The sequence below is a fragment of the Capsicum annuum genome, chromosome 1, assembly GCF_002878395.1.
Source record: "Capsicum annuum cultivar UCD-10X-F1 chromosome 1, UCD10Xv1.1, whole genome shotgun sequence".
NCBI classification, from domain to species: Eukaryota; Viridiplantae; Streptophyta; class Magnoliopsida; order Solanales; family Solanaceae; genus Capsicum; species Capsicum annuum.
Genome location: NC_061111.1, coordinates 168,779,484 through 168,800,562, shown reverse-complemented (window position 1 = coordinate 168,800,562; position 21,079 = coordinate 168,779,484).

Here is a 21,079-nt window from a genome sequence, read left to right as displayed (position 1 = left end):
CATTTTTATATATATATATATATATATTATATGTCGGGATAGGGAACAGGCCTAAGATGCGCTTTAAAACCTTAATCAGGATTGTGCAGCTCAACCATTATAATATATACCCATATGGTATATGGTCCCCAGCTCTATAATACCCTGTAATTGTCTTATCTCAATTCAGCCCATAGTACATGTACAAAAGGCCTAAAAGCCTAAAAATTTAGCTAAGTATTGGGGACTTAGCTTAAGTTTTTGGCCTCTTAAATTTGATAATTTTTAAAATGAACTTCCCAACCCCGATACATAAGTTTTTGAGTTGATTCATGGTCAGGGGTATAAGTAGCATTTCTCAAGTAAGTTTCAGATTTTTTGGATGAGGTTTGGACCATGTTTGGATTTCCAAAATAACAAGTCACTGTGATTCTACCTCATTGCGCCAGGGATAGTAATGAGGCACTCATCGTGTCATGGTGGAGGTATATTTGTCATGTTCTTGATTCATAATTTGAATGCATGCGAAGAGTGTTCATAGAAATCACTTAGATCCAAGTTGAGATAAGGTCCTTTGATTCGTTCGAAGTTTGGAATTTGATTTTATAAGGGTCAAATTTTAAAGTGTATAACTTTTGATGTATGTAGAATTTTTCATCTCAAGGCCACCAAATTGTAGATAATTTAATTGGATTTCCAATGATACTAATTTCGCCTTAATATGATACCCGAGTGAAAAGTTATGGTTTTTTTCGTGTGAGGTAGTAGGCCGCCGCGATTACACTGCGTTGCGGTGAGCCTTCAAACCGCAATTCGGATTATGAATTTTGTGGATTAAATAAATGAGGGGTAATGAGGTCTTTTTCTACCTCAACCCAGGTTGTAAAAACACGATTTTAAGCATCCATTAGGGCATTATTTGCCCTTATTATCCTATTTTACTCTCAAGAACAAACCCTAAATAATACCCTTCAAGAACATCAAATTCAATCCTTTTCTTCAAGAACAATCAATATTTAAAGTTTCCCAATTCAATAAATCTTTCAAGATTTTGTTTCTTCTTCAAGGTTTAAAGTTTTAAGGTATGTGGGAGTTCATCCATGGGTCCTCTTTTACCCATAGAGCCCAAAAACCCTTTTCTTTCAATTAAAGAATAAATTTTCCATTATTATGGTATTTTGTATGTTCAAGAAAGATTGAATTTCATGTTTGCATGGTGTTTTAAATTCAATTTAGTCCATGTGTGATTCCATGCAAGATTTTGAATTCCTCATGCTATGAATTTGAGTTTCCTATGCTTTATTCAAGTAAATTCCATGATAGATCCTAAATTCATGATGTTTAGCAATATTCCCATATTTTAAATTCATGCTTTGATTCCCATATCATGTTCAATCAATTTCAAGATGAATCCCTATATTATGAATTTTTCCATGTAACTCTATTATTCCTTCATGTTTAAGACATTCTTATGTTCAAGCTATGATCTTTACATGTTTTGATGAAACCCTCATGTTCTATTCCAAGAGAATTTCATCCAAATCCCCTAATTCTTGATCTTAGTCATGTAATCATGCTATGCACCCATGCTTAAGACATTCCCATGTTCAAGTTCATGATTCCCAAGTGTTTGATGAAATACCCTAATGATTGGGTTTTGAATATTGACAACTTATTATGTCCCAAAGCTTTAGTATGGCCTTTTGTTATTGTTATCGAGTCCTGGGGGTTATGAATCCTCGAAATTTAGTTGTTTACCTAGATTTTAGTATCTACAGAATGATTTTAGTTATACCATGAGCAAAATCATTCAGTCAGTAATATGGTTAGTTGTGAGTCCAATTAAGCTTAGCTCAGTCCAGTTTCAGTTCCAGTAACAATTTACACATTAATAATTACCTCATAATTCGTATGCACTGTTATTTTTAGAATACCATGACCCGAGCTTATCAGTTATTAGTTATCAATACATGCACCAGTTACTAATCTGTGTCAGTTTAGTTGAGAGTACGATTTAGCACCAAGCGAACTCAGGGATGAGGGCACACCTACCAGCTAAGGGTGTGACTCTTGGTAGCAAATCCTTGCATTCCCAGAACTACATAACTAGCGTAGGTTTGAGATGTTAACCTGCTAGTTGAGGGTTGACATATATCTCACTAGAGCACCTGCCAGTAGAAGGTGATTCTTTAGACCTTCGGGACTTTATTTTAGTGGATCCACACAGCCATTATTAGTCCCCGTGGCATAGTACTGACACTTTTCCAACTGGGGTTACAGGTTGGACCCCGTTTAGCTCAGATTAGGGAATGTCAGTTAGATGATACCTCCCATGATCTTAATTCAATATTCAGTTTCAGAGTTCAATTTCAAGTTTGCTTGACCAAGTGTACAGACTTTCAAACACTCAGTTTTACAGATTTCATTCTTTTAGATTATAGATTATCTCAGTACCATAACAGATATATACTTAGTCCTGTATTCTTAGGTAATATAGTTTTTATGCATTCCTACCCAATTATCTCATGTTGTTCCGTTAGTCCTTATCTCATATGCATAGTATCCCTTAGTTTTAACCAAATTTTTTAGACTAACTACAATTTAGTATTACGTGATCTGTATTTAGTCTTTAGCTATTCAGTATTCAAATATCAGTAGTCCATATTCATATATCAACTACTCAGTATATAGGTACTAGTTACCCCCTTTACTTAGAGTTCAATCATTCCGTAACCTAGACATCAATTATTCAGTTAATCATATCAGGTCAGTACAAGTATGTTTGGTCTCGTATGTTCATGTATCCATGCTTTATCATATCCAGCTTTAGTTCTACTTATATTATAAAAGTAAAAATTTAAGAAACTAAGTGTAATGATTCACCAACTTATCATATTATGTTTGTTACTCATGTTTTAAGATATTTCAGCTTTCAGTTTATTCCAGCCTATTGGTGAGTCTACTTAACTTAGTATGCATGTTTTAAGATTACGTATGAAATCAGTTTTACTTATTTCATTCACCTCTGCATACTCAGTACATTTCGGAAGTACTGATCTATATATACATCTGTGTGGCTACATTGTTTCATAATGTAGGTACCATTTGTAGCACACACATCATGATCAGATAATTGTAGTTTCCAGCTAGCGGGTGATCAGTTCTCTTGTTTCGGGAACTCCAAATAGTTTTAGTTCATGTACAGTTCATTTATTTTTCATATGTATTGATTAATGGTAGTTGGAAGCATGTTCCAACCATCTTTAGTCAATATAGTAGAGGCTTTATAGATATCAGTCAGAGTCAGTCATGTAATTTGAGTTCTTTTCTCAGTTTAATCAGATTGTAAGCTTTATCAATATTCTATTTATTCATATTATCCCACGATTATGTTTCCATACCGTAGATTCAACTATTTTATACATATTAAATCAGTTGCTTAACAGTATGCCAGTTCATGGGTTAGCTTAAGATCACTTGTAGTTCCAAGAACCGTATGGCGTCCAAGGTGCACTCTTGGGGCGTTACGAGCTCTCACACCCTGGTCGAGCCCCAGTGAATGTAGCCTCACTAATCAAAGAATAATCTTATATATATGTACAGGGGACTCAAACGTCCCAATCATATACTATGGTGACTAAAGAACCCGATCATGTGATGGTTTAAGGGGGTACTCGAACCTCCCTAATCATGAAATAATAATGAGAGAGACTCGATCCTCCCTGGCCACTTGGACCCCTACATCAGCAAATGCGGTTTCCAGTATTAGTCACTCAGACCTCTACTTTCACGACTAGATGCACAACCCCTATTAAAGCCCAATTAAAATATTTATCACACAATCCCATTCATGAACCATATTTCACCTTAAGACATACATTGTTGGTATCGTCATACCAACTACACTTGCAAGGTAACAACAACATGCAAAACAATTACATCACTTGGGGAAATTCATAACCCTCTTGGTTCAATTTTACAAATTCCCACATCTCTCATAATTAAAAACCAATTTCACATTATAGGGTTGGGGTCATAACCCTTTCAAAAGTCACAAGTTTGGGAAAATCACAATCCCTAGTTTATTCACTATTCCCATGCATTAATTTGACCCTTGTAGGGACAAACATGAAATATCACATAAACAAGAGTTATGCTAAAACACTCAACCCATGTTTTCAAAATCAACATAAATATCTCACGAACAATACGTTAAGCATATGCTTTTAAACAATTAACAATGAGGGAAGAGTAACGCGCCTTAAATACCAAGAAATTTGGAGAGAAATTGACCCTTGAGCCCTTAGATGACCAACTTGAGAAAAACTTAACTTGACTTTCTTGAGGGAATTAAGAGACCCTTTTGGAGTGTTTAAGAAGTTACTTAGATTTGTGTCTGAGTGCTAATGACAACCTAAAGGGGTTATAAGATGTGGGTTTTAATTTGAGTAAGAGAGGAAATGTCTAGAATGACCTTAACTTAAAAGCCAAAAAAGTGCCACCATTAACTACAGGTCAACCAGTAACTCATAGCCACTCTTTATGACTCATCACCACGAGTCGTAACCAAGACAGTGTTTAAGACCCCTACACACTGTTGACCCTACGACTCAACCGGTACCACTCGTAATAAGACCATACGACTCGTAACAAGTACTGTGGTTCATAGTGAGTCACTCGTACTCAGTGCAGAACTTAGCCACTTAATTTCAAAGTTGGCTACAATTCCATCCCTATGAATTGTTATGAGTCTTTACGACTCGTGTCCCCAAGTCGTACCAAAGATAGAAACTCAAGCACCATTTACTGGATACCTTACAACTAGGGCCACCTGACCCATAAAGACATTTACGACTCATCAGGTGAGTCATTGCCAGTGCAGAAATCTCAGAACTCCAAAAAATTTCAAGGACCAAAAACCTAGGGCTTTACATATTCCCCCCTCAGGATCATTCATCGTTGAATGATAGGACAAGGTATTTATTAGTATGATTTGACTTCACATACCTCTACTCTTACCTTTACCAAAGAGTGAAAACAAAGATGCCAAGAAAACCACCATTTCCTTTAATAAAGTTAGAAAATAAAGAGGTTAAGGAATACACATACCTTAAGCACGATTATCCAGAGCGGGAAACAAGAATGGGTACTTGGACTTCATGTCCTCCTCGGCTTCCCAAGTAGTTTCCTCAACCTTTTGATTCCTACAAAGAACCTTTACTGAATCCACGTCCTTCGTCGATAGCCAATGGACTTGACGATCCAAAATCTTAATTAAGAACTCCTCGTAGGACAAAAAATTCAAAATACTCTCCTCTTCTAAAGGAACAACCATCGAACCATTACCCATGCCCTTTCTCAACATCGAAACATAAAGGACCGAATGAATGGAGCTCAAACTAGAAGGAAACTCCAATTCATATGCAACATTACCAACCTTCTTCAATTCCAAGTATGAACCGACATAATTGGGACTGAGCTTCCCCTTCATACCTAACTGCATCACTCCTTCATGTAAGACACCTCCAAGAACACCCAATCCCCATCATTGAATTCTAACTCTCTTTGCCTCATATTCATGTAGGACTTCTGGAAACTTTAGGCTTCCTTAAGTCTATACCAAATCACCTTCACCTTCTCCATGGCTTGGTAAATCAAATCAAGTCCAAACAACTTATTTTCACAAACCTCAAATCATGTAATAGGAGATCTACACCTCTTACTATATAAGACCTCAAATAGAGCCATACCAATGCTAGAGTGATAACTGTTATTGTAGGCACATTCTATGAGAGACAACTGGTCAACCAAACCACCCTCAAAATCAAACTCACGAGCCCGAAGCATATCTTTTAAGACCTAAATTATCCTTTCCACTTATGCATCCATCTTCGGTTGGAAAGAGATACTAAAGGTCACCTTAGTCCCTAAACCTCATTGGAACGACCTCCTAAAGTGAGATGAGAACTTAGTACTCCGATCGAATATAATGGAAACAAGAGTACCATGCAATTTCATAATCTCCTCAATGAGCAACTTGGCATAATCCTCTGAAGAGAAGTTTTTCCTCAGTGGAAAGAAGTGAGCAGACTTAGTCATCCTATCCACGATGACCCAAATCGAATCAAATTACTGGTGAGGTCGTGGAAGAACGATAACAAAATCCATGTTAATTATCTCCCATTTCCATACTGGCAGATCAATCTCTTGAGTCAACCCATCGGGCCTCAAGTGCTCTACCTTTACTTGCTGACACATCATGCACTTACCCACAAAATTGGCCACATCCTACTTTATATTATTATACCAATAAATCTCCTTAAGATCATGATACATTTTCATCAAACTAGGATGAATAGTATAACACGACTCACAAGCTTTGACCAAAATCCTTCCTCGCAAACCATCAATATTAGGATCATACAGTCTACCTTGGTACCTCAAGATGCCATCACCACCAATCTCGAAAACCATCACTTTCTGCCTACCTATATTATTCTTGATTTGCATCAGAATAAGATCCAACACTTGTTTCTTCTTTAGTTTAGCACCAAGAGATGACCTCTCCATCTCTTGATCGATCATATCACCATCCTCAGAATCCAAGAGATGAACTCTGAGATTAGCCAAGTGGTGAATATCCTTCACCAAACCTTTTTTTTCTATCCACATAAGGTAAGCTTCCCATGGACAACCTGCTAAGAGCATCAACAACCATATTAGCTTTACCTGGATGATAATAAAGACTCATGTCATAGTCCTTTAGCAACTCAAGCCACCTCCTTTTCCTGAGATTCAATTTCTTCTGGGTGAACGCATATTGTAGGATCTTATGATCAACATAAATATCAAGATGGGCCCCATATAAATAATGTCTCCAGATCTTTAATGCAAACACCAAATTTAACAATTCTAAATTATGGGTTAGATAATTCTTTTCATGACCTTTTAACTTTCTAGAAGCATAAGCAACTGGCTTGCCATGTTGCATCAACACAAAGATCAATCCCAACCGGGATGCATCACAATAGACAACAAAATATTAGTGCCTTCAGGTAGAGTCATGACTGTAGCTGAAGTCAACTTATTCTTCATACTTTCAAAATTACCATCACAAGCTTTAGACTATAAGAAATTCACCTTCTTCTAGGTTAACTTAGTCAATGGGGCAGCGATAGAAGAGAAACTTTCCACAAACCTTCTATAATAGCTGGCTAAATCTAAGAATCTCTGAATATCAGATGAAGTCATGGGCCTAGGCCATTTTTTAACTACCATAATCTTATAGGGATCCACTATGATCCCTTCACTAGAAACAACATAACCCAGATAAGTCACAATATTTAACCAAAACTCAGACTTAGAGAACTTTTCATACAAACGTTGATCCTTTAGGGTATCAACATAAGGCGAAAGTGATCGGCACAATTTACCTCACTCTTTGAATATACTAAAACATCATCAATAAAGACAATCATGAACAAATCTAAGAATTGGCAGAAAATGCAATTCACAAGATCCATAAATGCGGTCGAGGCATTGGTCAAACTAAATGACATCACCAAAAACTCAAAGTGACCATATCCCATTCAAAAAGCAATCTTAGGGATAATCGCCTCCCTAATCTTCAACTGATGGTACCCAGACTGAAGATCAATTTTGGAAAAGAACTTAGCACCATGAAGTTGATCAAATAGATCATCAATCCTCAAAAATGGATACTTATTCTTTATGATTAGTTTATTCAGTTGGCGCTAATCAATACACATCCAAATAAAACCATTCTTATTACGCATGGAGAGAATGGAAGAACCCCATAGAGACACACTAGGGTGGATAAAACCCTTGTCAAGAAGATCTTTTAACTGCTCCTTGAGTTACTTCAACTCTGCCGGAGCCATTTTATAAGGAGGGATAGAAATAGGATGAGTGTACAAAAAAAGATCAATTTCAAAATCAATTTCCCTATCAGGAAGAATACCAAGAAGATCATAAAGGGATACCTCAGAAAATTCATAGACCATAGGGACAAGCAACAAAGAAGGACCTTCGAACCTAGAATCTTTAACATGTACTAAGATACAGAGGCACCCTTTTGGGAACTACTTTTTGGGCTCTAAGATACAAGATAAACCTTCCCATTCGATTACCGGCTCACTTGGGAAATGGAAACTGACCCTCCGGGTCCGACAATCAAGAGACACATAGCACGAATGCAACCAATCTATCCCCAAAATTATATCAAAGTCTAACATGTCCAACTTTATCAGATCCACCAAGGTCTTCCTACCATGGAATGACACCACAGAATCCCTATAGGCCCCTTTAGCCATAATATAATCACCCACTGAGGTGGACACAAATAAAGGGTCTGAAATAAACTCTGGATCAAAGCTAAAATGAATAGCCACATAGGGGTAACATAAGAGAGAGTAGACCCAAGATCAAGAAGATAATATTAATTATAAAAAATGAGTTTAAGTGTACTAGTAACAACATCGGGGGATGTCTAAGAATTTTGGTAAGTGGTAAGAGTATACAGACAGTTTTGACCAGTGCCGAAGCCAGAAGTAGAAGTAGCACCCTTTTGTACAGGAGCAGATGGAGTAGAAAAAAGGGTTTTATTCACCCCAGAAGCAACCTTAGAAGGATAATCCCACCAAAGATGAATGTCTGATCACATTTTATGTACTTATTTCTCCCTTCCTAACAAAAACTATGATGCATCCAACTATAAAATCTACAAGAAGGATACAACAGAGCTAAATGAGCCTCACTAACATGTTACTAGGCTCCTGGTACTCTAATACAATGATTATACTAAGAACAACGATCACTCAGTGGCTTTGGATAAGGAGCACTAGTTATAGAGTAGGAACTAGAACTAATCCACTTCTTCTTAAACCACTTCCCACCATCTCTACCACTTTGTTTCTAACCTCTACCATTATCTGAATAGCAAAAATTTTGATTCTACCTTTCACTCATATCTGTTTGCTTCTTCTTTTCTTTCTCCATTTGTTGCATATATAACACAAGTATAGAGATTTTGCATATCCTTGTTTAATAAGGTAGCCTTGCTCTCCAAGATCAACTCACTAGATAGCCCCAAAGAAAACTTTCTCATTCTAGTTGATAGTTGATAAAACTTCAAAGCATACTCCTTTACTAATATTATGTTTTGCTTTAGATTCATAAATTCCTCAGCATTCACCTCTCTCAACTCTTAAGAAAAGAAACAATAAGGAAAGAATTAGAAAAATCATCCCACAATGTGGATTCAGCATCATCTCCCCAAGAATGGTCCTACTCCTCATACCATTGGTGTGCTACACTTTTTAATTGATAAGCAGCAAATGCAACACCCTCTATATTAGTAGTATGTATCACATGGAAGATCTGTTCCATCTAATCAATCAAGTTTTAAGGATCTTTCTCAACTTTAGAACCAGTGAACACAAGAGAACTCAACCTCATAAATTGGCCAAACCTAGTATCCTCAGATGATAGGGCAATAAAAGCAACCCGCTAAGTCTGGGAGGCCACCAACTGGGTAAGCAAATAAATCAACTAGCAAAACTCAACATTAGGCACATCAGCTCAAGGTTCCTTAGGAGGGATAAGGGGAATCGGTGAATCTTTCTCAAGGCAATCAGAAGTATCGACCTTAGACTAGGTCTGAACTCCTAGGGTCGGATAAGCTCCATCCAAACTATTCTATAACGGGACAGAAGAGTTGTTGTGAGCATCAGATCTTCTGGAAGGCATAATCTGAAAAGCAACCACTCAAGAATTAAATGAGATTCAAGACCTTAGACTCTATAGCTTGAGATAGAACAACAAGAAAAAGAAACATTCCTAAATGCCTCGTAGTCTCTCCCTTATAAGTATGGTGCACTACACACCCATAAATGAGATTCTACTAGACACAACTTTGTTGGACACCCAATAATATATAACCTAGGCTCTGATACTATCTTTGTCATGACCCAAAATAGGGCCTGTCCATGACGGGTATCTCAAGTCCCACATGGATCGGAGATCACCCTCTAGACCTAAACAAACCAAACACCACATCTCTCAAGGTAGGATGAATTTCAAATATATAACAAGATTGCGTACAATAAACTTAAAAAATTCAAAGGAAAGTCCATAACCAACGACCGACTACCAGCAAAATAATCAACCGACACCACCCAATATCCACAGTAGTCCAAATAAAGCCTTCTAAACAAAGAACATAAAGATGGATACCAATAAAATATTTTGAAATGTACCCGGCTATAGCTAAAAACAAGTCTAAATAGTCTGAGATGTAAAAGGACAAAATATAAAATGTAGACTTCTAATGTATGAAAGCTCACCACTTTGATGTCGACTCACGAGAAGATTCTGAATCCTAATCACTGAGAAGAAGGAGTAGAAGTATGACCAATTCCTACATCACGTGGGGATACAGTGTCGAAAGACGGTTATTGATTGGAGCGCTAGCATGAAACTCATGTATAAGATTAACATAATGTCATGTTCAACAGATCAAATCATTTATAACATACACATAATCAAATGCATATATATATATATATATTACATGCCAGGATAGGGAACAAGGCTTAATATGTTCTTTAAAACCTTAGTTTGGATTGTGTAGCTCAACTTTTATAACATGTACCTATGGGTTATATGAGCCTTATCTCTCACCCCCTGATTGGGCCTTAGTGCATATAGCTGTATGAATTAATCTCATATATATGCATGAGGGACTCAAACCTCTCAATTATATACTAAGGTAACTTAAGCACCCGATCATATGATGACTTACATGGGACCCAAACTTTCCTAATAATGAAATAATAATGAGGAGGGCTTGAACCTCCCTAGTCACTTTGATCCTCACATAAAAAAATGAGGTTTCCAGTATCGGTCACTCAAACTTTCAATATCATGACTCAGCTACACAACCCCCATTAAAGCCCAATTAAAATATTTTATCATACAATCCTATTCATGAGCAATATTTCACCTTAAGACATACATTGTTGGTATCATCATACCTATTACAATTGCAAGGTAACAACAACATGCCAAAAAAATCACGTCACTTGGGGAAATTAACAAACCCCTTGGTTTAATTTTACAAATTCCCACATCTCTCATAATTAAAAACCAATTTCACATTATGCGGTTGGGGTTATAACCACTTCAAAACTTACCTGTTTTGGAAAATTAGAATCCCTAGTTTATTCATCATTCCAATGTATTAATTTGACTTTAAAACGACCATTTAAGCTTAACCCATGTAGGGACAAACATGAAACATCACATATACAAGAGTTATGCAAAAACCCTCAACCCATGTTTCAAAATCAACATAAATATCTCATGAAAAATACTTTAAAAATATTATTTTAACAAATTAATAATGAGGAAAGCGTAACATGCCTTAAATACCAAGAAATTTGAAGAGAAATTGACCCTTGAGCCCTTAAATGACCAAGTTGATAAAACCCTAGCTTGAATTGCTTGAGGGAATTTCGAGAGCCTTTTGGAGTGTTTGAGAAGTTACTTAGATTTGTTTCTGAATGCTAATGACAATCTATAGGGATTATAAGACGTGGATTTTAATTTGAGTAACAGGGGAAATATCCAGAACTCCCTTAACTTAAAAGATGAAAAAATGTTGCCATTTACTATGGGCCAACTAGTGACCCATAGCCACTCCTTATGAATCATCACTATGAGTCATAACCAAGACAGTCTCTAAGACCCCCCACATACTATTGACCCAAAGACTTAATTGGTACTACTTGTAATGAGACCCTACGACTCGTAACAAGTCCTTACAACACATAGTGAGCCACTTGTACTCAGAGAAGAACTCATCCACTTAATTTGTAATTTGGTTGCAATTCTATCCCAATGACTCGTTATGAGTCTTTACGACTCGTGTCCCCAAGTTATTCCTAAGACAACAACTCAAGCACCATTTACTGGACACCTTACAACTAGGGACACCTGACCTATCAAGACCCAATATGACTCGTTAGGTGTGTCATTTCCAAGTAGAAAGCTCAAAACTCTAAAAATTTTTGAGGACTTAAAACCTTGGACGTTACACTCATAATCAACATCATAGCCACTGGGTCTTACCATATTTAGCATCAACTCCTAGTATCAAACCATCATGACCATTAGGTTCTTAGCCTTAGCAAGACCCATAATAAATATTGTAACATATATAACAAATGTAGAAAGGTCTACCAAAACTAGTTCAGGTCTTGGCCTAAGGCAGGCCAAAAAGGGCCCGCTTCTAATCCCTCGAATCCATTATAAGTCAACTCTACCTCGGACAAAACAAAGGTATCTAAATCCACTTTAAGATGTTAAACAATCTTTAATTAACCCAATATAGACATTCTGCTAAAGACTTAAGAAACAAAGCCCAACATACTAAACTATGGTTTTTGAATAGCCTAAAGGATCCAACTAACCCAAATATTATCAATTTTATCACCAACACCTAAAACCCATCCTAAATCTAATGTAATATCAAAAACATATCATGAGATGGATCAATCTATAAAGAGGGGAAACCTAGCCTACCTGGATGCTGAAGAAAGCTCAAAGAATTTACTAAATCACTTATTTTTCTTTTTGAGAAGCATCTTCAAGGTGACACGCTATCAAAATCACAATCTACTCTTCAAAATGATAACAATGATACCTATATTGCACTATTGTTCTTCAAATTCAAAACTACACAAAAATCCCATATGGGACAATTTACAGAAATTACGTTTCCAGAACTATAACAACCTGAAATTTGATGAAATATGTGAAAATTATGTTTAAATGTTATTTGACTATTTCAACCCTCATCATAGTTGCATTGTGGTATTTTTGAGGTACGGGAGTGATTTGCATGATTCTCGATGCATTTTGGTGCCTTTTGTGCGATATTGTGGTTTTTTTGTGGCTTTGAGAGCCTTATTATAGACTTGCGTATTTATCTTTTGATTCATGTGATGAATGGTTGAAAGGAATGCACAGTAGATCCAAAATGTCAATTTTAGGGTGGCAACATATTTGGTTGAATTTTACGACTTTTAAATCTCATTTTCACCTTTGGTTTAGAAAATTGTGATTTTGGATTTCAAGGGTCAACTTTGTGAAAATAATATTTTTCAAACATCTGATATTGCCATTGAGTCTGAAGCATCAAATTTAGAGTGGGTACATATTGCATTTGCATATATCAAACTCCAAACGAATCCTGGGCACCCCAACAAAGTCCATTTTGGACTTAAAAATCTGGTGTACCAGGTTGCTGGTGCAACCTAGAAAACAAAAGGTAAAACTCATTTAAGGGACTCGATTTATGCTTATTTTCCTAGCAACGTAGTGTAAGCATAAAAAGCCTCTTTTAGCCTCATTTTGCTCATTATTTCACCTATCTCTTGAGAGTTAAATCCTAAAATAGTGTAAGAGCTTAGAAGTGAAGCTTGTGGATGCTTGAGAATATAAATTAACGTATATTTATTAAATATCTTATGGATTTAAGGTGGGAATTTATTTTTTCTTACTTTAATTCTTGATTTAATTGTTCAAAACCTCAAAAACTTTATTACTTGATTTATTTTGAAATTTCACTCTTTTTACTTGAATAATGTTCCTAATTCTATAATTGCTAGTTTTTCATCAATTTGACCCTCAAAACAACTTCAATTCTTGATTTTAACACAGATTTCCAGGATTTTACCTAGTAAAGAATAAAAATAGTTTTTCTTTGATTTGAACATTTTTTTGACTCAATTTGACTTGGGTTTTCAGCTGTAGATTTCTAAAAGTATGGGGAATACATTTTTGTAATAAAGTTTTAATTTTTTTCTTTTTTTTAAAAACCCATTTTGGGGGTTCGTTTTGACCCCAAACCAAAAGTAGGTAATATGGGTATCGTTAGCTTTTTTCTGACACATAGATTCTATATTTCTTAGTCTTAGTTGATTTCAGAACTATTCGTGAGTAGTAGGGATTAGTGGTTGAAGTGTTACGGACCATTTTGGCCTTCTAGGTAGGTTATGGCTTAACTCTTTTAGATTGGGTTGGGTATTAAATGTCGGTACAAAATGTATGTTAAGGGTGAAAACTAATCATGATAAATGACTATCTATGTGTTGTGCCCATGTGGGGGCCTATATGTGATGAAATTATTGAAATTGAAATATTATGTGATATGTGTGAGTGTGTGAGATCTTATGTGATGTCGATAGCCTGAAATATATATGAGTAATTGAATTATGTTTTTAGAAATGCCTATAGTGGTGCCTCTGGCATATTGTGATATATATATATATATATATATATATATATATATATATATTCATACTGTGTGGCCATATGAATCATGTGGAGAATTCATGGATAGTGGAAATAATTAGTGAATATTGGATCATGTGGTGGTGGAATGGAAACATTATGGATTGGTTGTGGAAATACTCATTTTGAATGGTTATGAACATTGCATAATTATTTTTATATCATCTGTATCATTTAACTTGTTTATTTTATTGCTTTATATATATGTTTTTATTTTGTCATGTATATGTACTTGGTTTGTGTCTTATGCTATATATGTGATTTGGAAACATTGGAATTATGGGAAATACTTGAATTACGAGAAACACTGGAAATACTAGTAGTATGGGAAAACTAGAAAATACTGAATATTTGTATTAGATATTAGATATTATCGACCTTCTCTAAAGGATTTTGCCAGAGAATACTCAATGACTTTGTGTTAACCATAAGGCTGTGTGACAATCTCAAGGTTGTGTGCCAACCTCAAGGATATGTGCCAACCTCATGTATCATCATTATCATCATCATATACATTGCACCCACTTTATTATGTTTATGTTGTGCTTGTATTGCCATATTAACTTGTCATCTATCTATTTGTTCTATATCTTGACTTTTTAATGTCTAATTATTCTATCTTACTTTAATGGTACTTGATGATTTTGATTTTACATGTTCCTCTTTTGTTCTACTTATATGTGATACTGCATATGTTTGTATCCCTATTTGGTGTGTTGTTGTATTATGTGGATATTATAGAACTTTTAGTGAAAGCGGTGTGGAATACCATTGTGGAATATTTTCTGATTGCAGGTCACATGCCCTTTGTATGAATTTTGTATGCTTTATATTCTACATTGCTCGGTCAACCTATGATACCTACTAAGTACAAGTGGATTGTACTCACGCCTACTGTGCCCTTTTGGTGTAGGTCCTAATTTGAGTGCGCACCAACTTGGTTGATTTGGGCAAGATTTGGTACTTTCAAGGTAGTTTTTGACCTTCAGGTGTCTGGATATATTCTACTACCTTTCTTATAGACTATGTCTTTACTTTCACTTCGGAGATAGAGTTTTTCTTTGTATTTGAACATCTTATGTATTTCAATTTGGATTTGAGCTGAACTAGATACGTTCTTATACTGTTGACACTAGGATTTTGGAGATATGTTGAATCTGTTGAGTTTATTCTTTTCGCTTTTATCATATCTATGTGGTTCAACTTCGTTCTAGAAGCCTTACCTTGGGGGTGTTTCTGTCTTTTCCCCTTTGTGTATCAGTTTGAGTGATAGGCTTACTTGCCCAGGTTTGCCATGACAAGTTCCATCATGACCCTTGTATATTTAGGTCATGATAGAAATCAACTCAATATCACACTATGCTCTAGGAACATTTACCCTAAAAAATGGGTGAATTCTGAGCTATCTTGGTGCAAAAATCAAGTCACCAAGAATTAGGGATTTTAGATGGAATAAATGGGAAATCAACCATGAAAAAAAGGGAATCTTACCACAAATTTGAATCAAAATTATGTAATTAATATTTACCCAAGCTCAACAATCGCCCACAATTGCTATTCCCAAGCTATCCCCCTCCTTAGGGTTTAAAACTCTTGAGAATGGATGAGAAATAGGAAAACGGGCTGAAAAGGGGTATTTAAACCATTCTTAGGTACACGAGTACCGCATTCGCAACCCGTCAATCGCAATCACCATACCTTGCCTCAACGGACAAAGTTGTATTCATGACATGCACATCGCGATCGTGACACTTACGTGCAGCCAAGGGGGATTAACTTTTGTGATTTCATGTATCACTTATGTGACACTTCCTGGATTCTTCCATATCGCGAATGTTATCCTCGAATCGCGAATAGGGTGCACCATCACCAACTAAAACTTAGAATTTCAAGTCTCCGCCAACCCCTCGAGATTAATTTAGAATCTCATATACGAAAATAGAATATGCTAACATATCAAAGTCGATGTTCTATAATTAATGATGCAGTCAAAATTTCCATCCAAGGTTGTTTTGATGAAAAATCTATCCCACAACCAACTTACTATTTTCTTAACTTCCAACCAATAGCTCAAAATTAGACTGGGTGCCTAGGGACCCAAACCAAGAGTCCACCTAGCCTAAAATTGACATTCCAAAGCTGTTGGAATAGTCAGAATTAGAATACGAGGTCTTTTGACTTATATTTTTGCTTGATAGCCATTTTGAACCAATAAAGACTTTAAAATAGGATTTGACTCTAAAAATCAAACGAATTATCTGATAATTGCACTGTCAGTTCCAGTAAGTCATATATGACTTGGGGCTGCTATAGGAAAGCTCTAATGGTGAAAATAAGTCAAAATATAGAAAATGACCTGAAGGGTCATTACATACAAATTTCTTATGTCATCCATTTTTCAAACAAGAAAAAGAATCTAGACAAACTAGTTAGGGTTGGCTATATCTTTTTCTTTTGATGAATTCATAGGGTTGGCTATATGAATTCTCTGTATTAATTATTTCTCCAAAACTAACACAAAATCTAAAAGCTCAAAGTGACATCATATCTTCATGCATAAACCATTCTCAAATGATAGGTAATAGATACTAATCATTGTAAACATACATTACTTGTTCTTTCATAGAGGTACGAATGATATACATGATGTTAAACTCTATAAACAAAATTTTCCACTTTTCTAACCTTCTTGTTGGCATGGGATTTTGAAATATGTACTGAAAAAGGATCCATTTGAGATATGAGGTATGTTGTGTAGGATCAGAGATAGTTCTTTAACTTTTGGGTGGCCCAATTTACGTCACAATATTCCCTCTCTAATAGGGTGTATTTTTTGTAGCTTGTGAACTTCTTAATAAAATAGTAGATTGCTTGTTCTTTTTTTCTTGTGGCATCATGTTGTCTGAAAACATAACCAAATGAATTATCCATCACTTGTAGATACAAAAATAGCGAGCTCCCTAGTTTTGATGGTACTAGCACTGGAGGGTTTTTTTGTTAATCCTTAATCTTGTGAAAAACCTCTTGACATTTATTTGTCCGCTAGATAGAAGCATTATTTTTTAGTAACTTGAAAACGGGATCACATATGGTAGTAAGTTTGGCAATGAACCTACTAATATAATTTAACCTTTTGAGAAAAACTATGTCTTTAGTTTTGTTCCTTGGGAAGACAATTCTTGAATGGCCTTTATCTTAGAGGGATCCAATTTAATTCTTCTTTGGCAAACTACAAAACCCAAAAGTTTCTCAGATGGAACTCTAAATATGCACTTGGCTGGATTAAGCTTGAGATTATACTTCTGCAGTCTTTTGAAGAACTTTCTTAAGTCATACATATGTCTTCTTAGGTACTAGACTTAATGATCACATAATAAGCATATACCTCAATTTTGTTATGCATCATGTCATGGAAGAATGTAGCCATAGATCTCACATAAGTTTCTTCCACATACTTCAGAACAAATTGCATGACCCTATAACAATAAGTACCCTATGGAGTGGTGAAAATAGTATTTTTAGCATCCTCTTCATCCACCAAAATTTGGTGTTACTTTTCATAAAAATACATAAGATATTGGATCTAGTGCTTGGTGCCATTATTGACCAAGATATGGATGTTAGGTAAGGAAAAATTATCTTAAGGACATGCTTTGTCAAGATCACTATATTTAATGCAAACCCTAGTCTTACCATCCTTTTCTAGTATAGACATAACTTTGGCTAACCGTGTGGTGTATAACACAATCCTAATTACATTGGCATTCAATTGCTTAATGATTTCTTTCTTAATCTTATCACTCTCATCCGCTTTAAAAGTTCTTTTCTCTTTTTGGATGGCAAAAAATTAGGACATGTGGGTAGCTTATGGATCACCAAATCAACACTCAAACCTGGTATATCATCATAAGATTGAGGAAAAATATCCTTTACATTTGAATAAGGCCTGGATGATATCATCTTTGGTCTTTTGTTCAGTGTGAACATTTACCTTCATTTCCATAGTTTCATCAGAAGTTCCCAAGTTAATTTCCTCATTTTCATCTAAATTAGGTCTGTGTCAATCCTCAAACTAATTCAATAACTTTTTACTACTTTAAAAGCCTTATCTTCATTACATTCTTCAATTACGTGATTTATTATTTCAAGATTTGAAAGATTTTTAGAATCTAAACATGAATTCTTCATGCATATCATGTTATTAAAGTCAAACTAAAATAAGAAGAAATAAAAGAAAAATTCAAAAAGAGGAAAGATAAAAGTAACTAAGAAACTAGTATTATATTGAATTGGAAAGTATATGAGGGTTAACATCAAAATAAAGCAACTAAAGTATCGGATTGCAACACAAAGTATAATCCAAAAAAAAGAAAAAACAACCAAATAAGCTACCATAATTCCTTTCTTATGGGGAAAGGAGTAGCTTTCTAGTTGGTGAGCTGGATGTCTGGGTCAAAGGGTTGCACTTTTACATGACTAGGGCCTTCACCAATCTGAATTCTATAAGCCACGTAAAACATTTCCTTGATACCTTGACATATTTAATCCACATATCTTGTTAGGAAAATATTGACTTTCTTCCTATCAAAATCATGTGAAAGACTTTGCAATGTGAGGAATCAACGTTGGTAAATTCTAGAACTTCTTTCTCTGTTTTTTTCCCATATCCTATCAATTGTAGTTGGCTTGAAGCCCAACCCAAAGGTGCCTTCCTTACTGAATATAGATATAGGGCCTACAATTCCTTGTAATTCTACTCTTTAACCTTTGCCTGGTTCGTAAACATTCTATAATATTTGGGTAGCCATTATGAAAAAGTAGAAGATAGATGAGGTTCTGGAATAGGCATCCCTTTCTTGATTTAATCAGTCGGTTGCTATTTCATAAGCATGATAGATGAGGGATTCAAAATGCTCCTTAGCCTCAATGCATGGTATGAAAGGGTATTGATATATTAAAAGATCATCTTCCCTATGAATAAAGATGTTTTGTTTGTCATGATCAAATTTGATTACCTAATGCAAAGTAGATGGTAGAACTTTGGCCTTATGGAACCATGGTCTTTCTAAGATAAAGTTATATGAAGTTTCTATGTCTATTACTTGAAAAGTGATCCCAAAATCAGTAGGTCCAATTGACAAAGTAAGAGAAATCTTTCCAATTATGTTTCATTTTGCCCCATCAAAAGCCCGCTGATATATTATGGTTTCATGGCACATTCTATGCTTAAAATGGTGAAAATATACATTGACTTAGGTCATTTTATCATATATGATGTGTGTTTTCTATGTATTGTAGGTGAATTAGGTTAGAAGTGGCTTGAATGAAAAATGGAAGAAAAAGCTCTAGAAATTTTAAAGTCTTGTCAAACTACGAGTAGTGTAGTAACTTTTTGACTCGTATCCTAAACTGTATTAATAAAAATGGAAATATCCAAGATGAAGGAACTAACTATCAACTGACCATGACTCGTAAGGAGTGATTACAAGTCATGGTGTGCAATCGTAAAATGAACAGAAGCTAAAGCTGAGAGCAAAAGAGCTAAGCAATAGATGAATAGAAGTTGTAAGGTCAAAATCATAGTGTGAAGCTATATTGAAAGTAATGTGTCATGTCTTGAAGGTTGATACTTCGGTAGTTACGAGTAAAGAACACAAGTCGTAGTGTCTGATGACGACTCATGGTGAGGAGTTGTAAAAATAATAGACTCAAGTGCACTGAAGGAGAAAAGATACTAGAGTGACTATGACTAGTAGCATACGACTTATAAGGTTATCATATGAGTCGTAGCCACTAAAGCTTAAAGTGATCTACAACCGTAGGCAACGGGTTGTAAGAAGACCTGACGACTCATTGCTAGAGACATAACCACGGTCGACTTAATTTTTTTATTTTGTTTTGATTAGGTTTCCTTTGTTATTTTGAGATACTATAAATACCCTAGGGTTATTCCATTATTATGTTACATATTTTTGACACTTTTTCTCTGACTTCTTGATACAGTTGTTCTTAGGTTTTTTTGATTCAGTATTCATTTGAAGATTTTGGATTTTATTCTTTCATATTTGTGTAATTAATTACATGTCTTCTTCATTGATTCCTATACATTTTTTCATAAGCATGAGCAGCTAATCTCCTTGTCTAGAGTTGTGGGAACCCTGATGGATTAACTACATAAGGGAAGTGGGAGATTCATCTATTTTGCTATAGATGCATGTATACTGATTTCCTTCATATTAACTACATCCTAAGCTACTGTAGAAGCTTGAAAATTTTGTGTATTCAAGATCATCCTCACAACGGAGTTGAAGATTGGGAAAAGGAGGTTACAATAGTTATTTGAGGCTATCAACCCTCATCTAATTAGTGTGAGACCCAAAATGTGTAATACCCCGTATTCTTCTTAGATTAGTTAAGCTCCTAGTTGCATGTATAAGAGGCTTAAAGCCCAAAAATTTCACTAAGTTTTCGGGACGTAGTCATATTTTTGGCCTCTTAACTTTTGGAATTTTTAAATGAGTCTTCCCGACCCCGAGATGATGGTTTTTGAGTTAATTTATGTTCAAGAGTGTAATGTGCATTTCTCGAGAAAGTCTTGGGTTTTTTCAATGAGGTTTGGGTCGTGTTTGGATTTTGATTCTAGTAGCTCATCGCCGTAGAATCGCATTTCTACTTAAAGCTATGAGACACTCGCCGTATTGTGGTGCCCTTTTTATCTCCACTT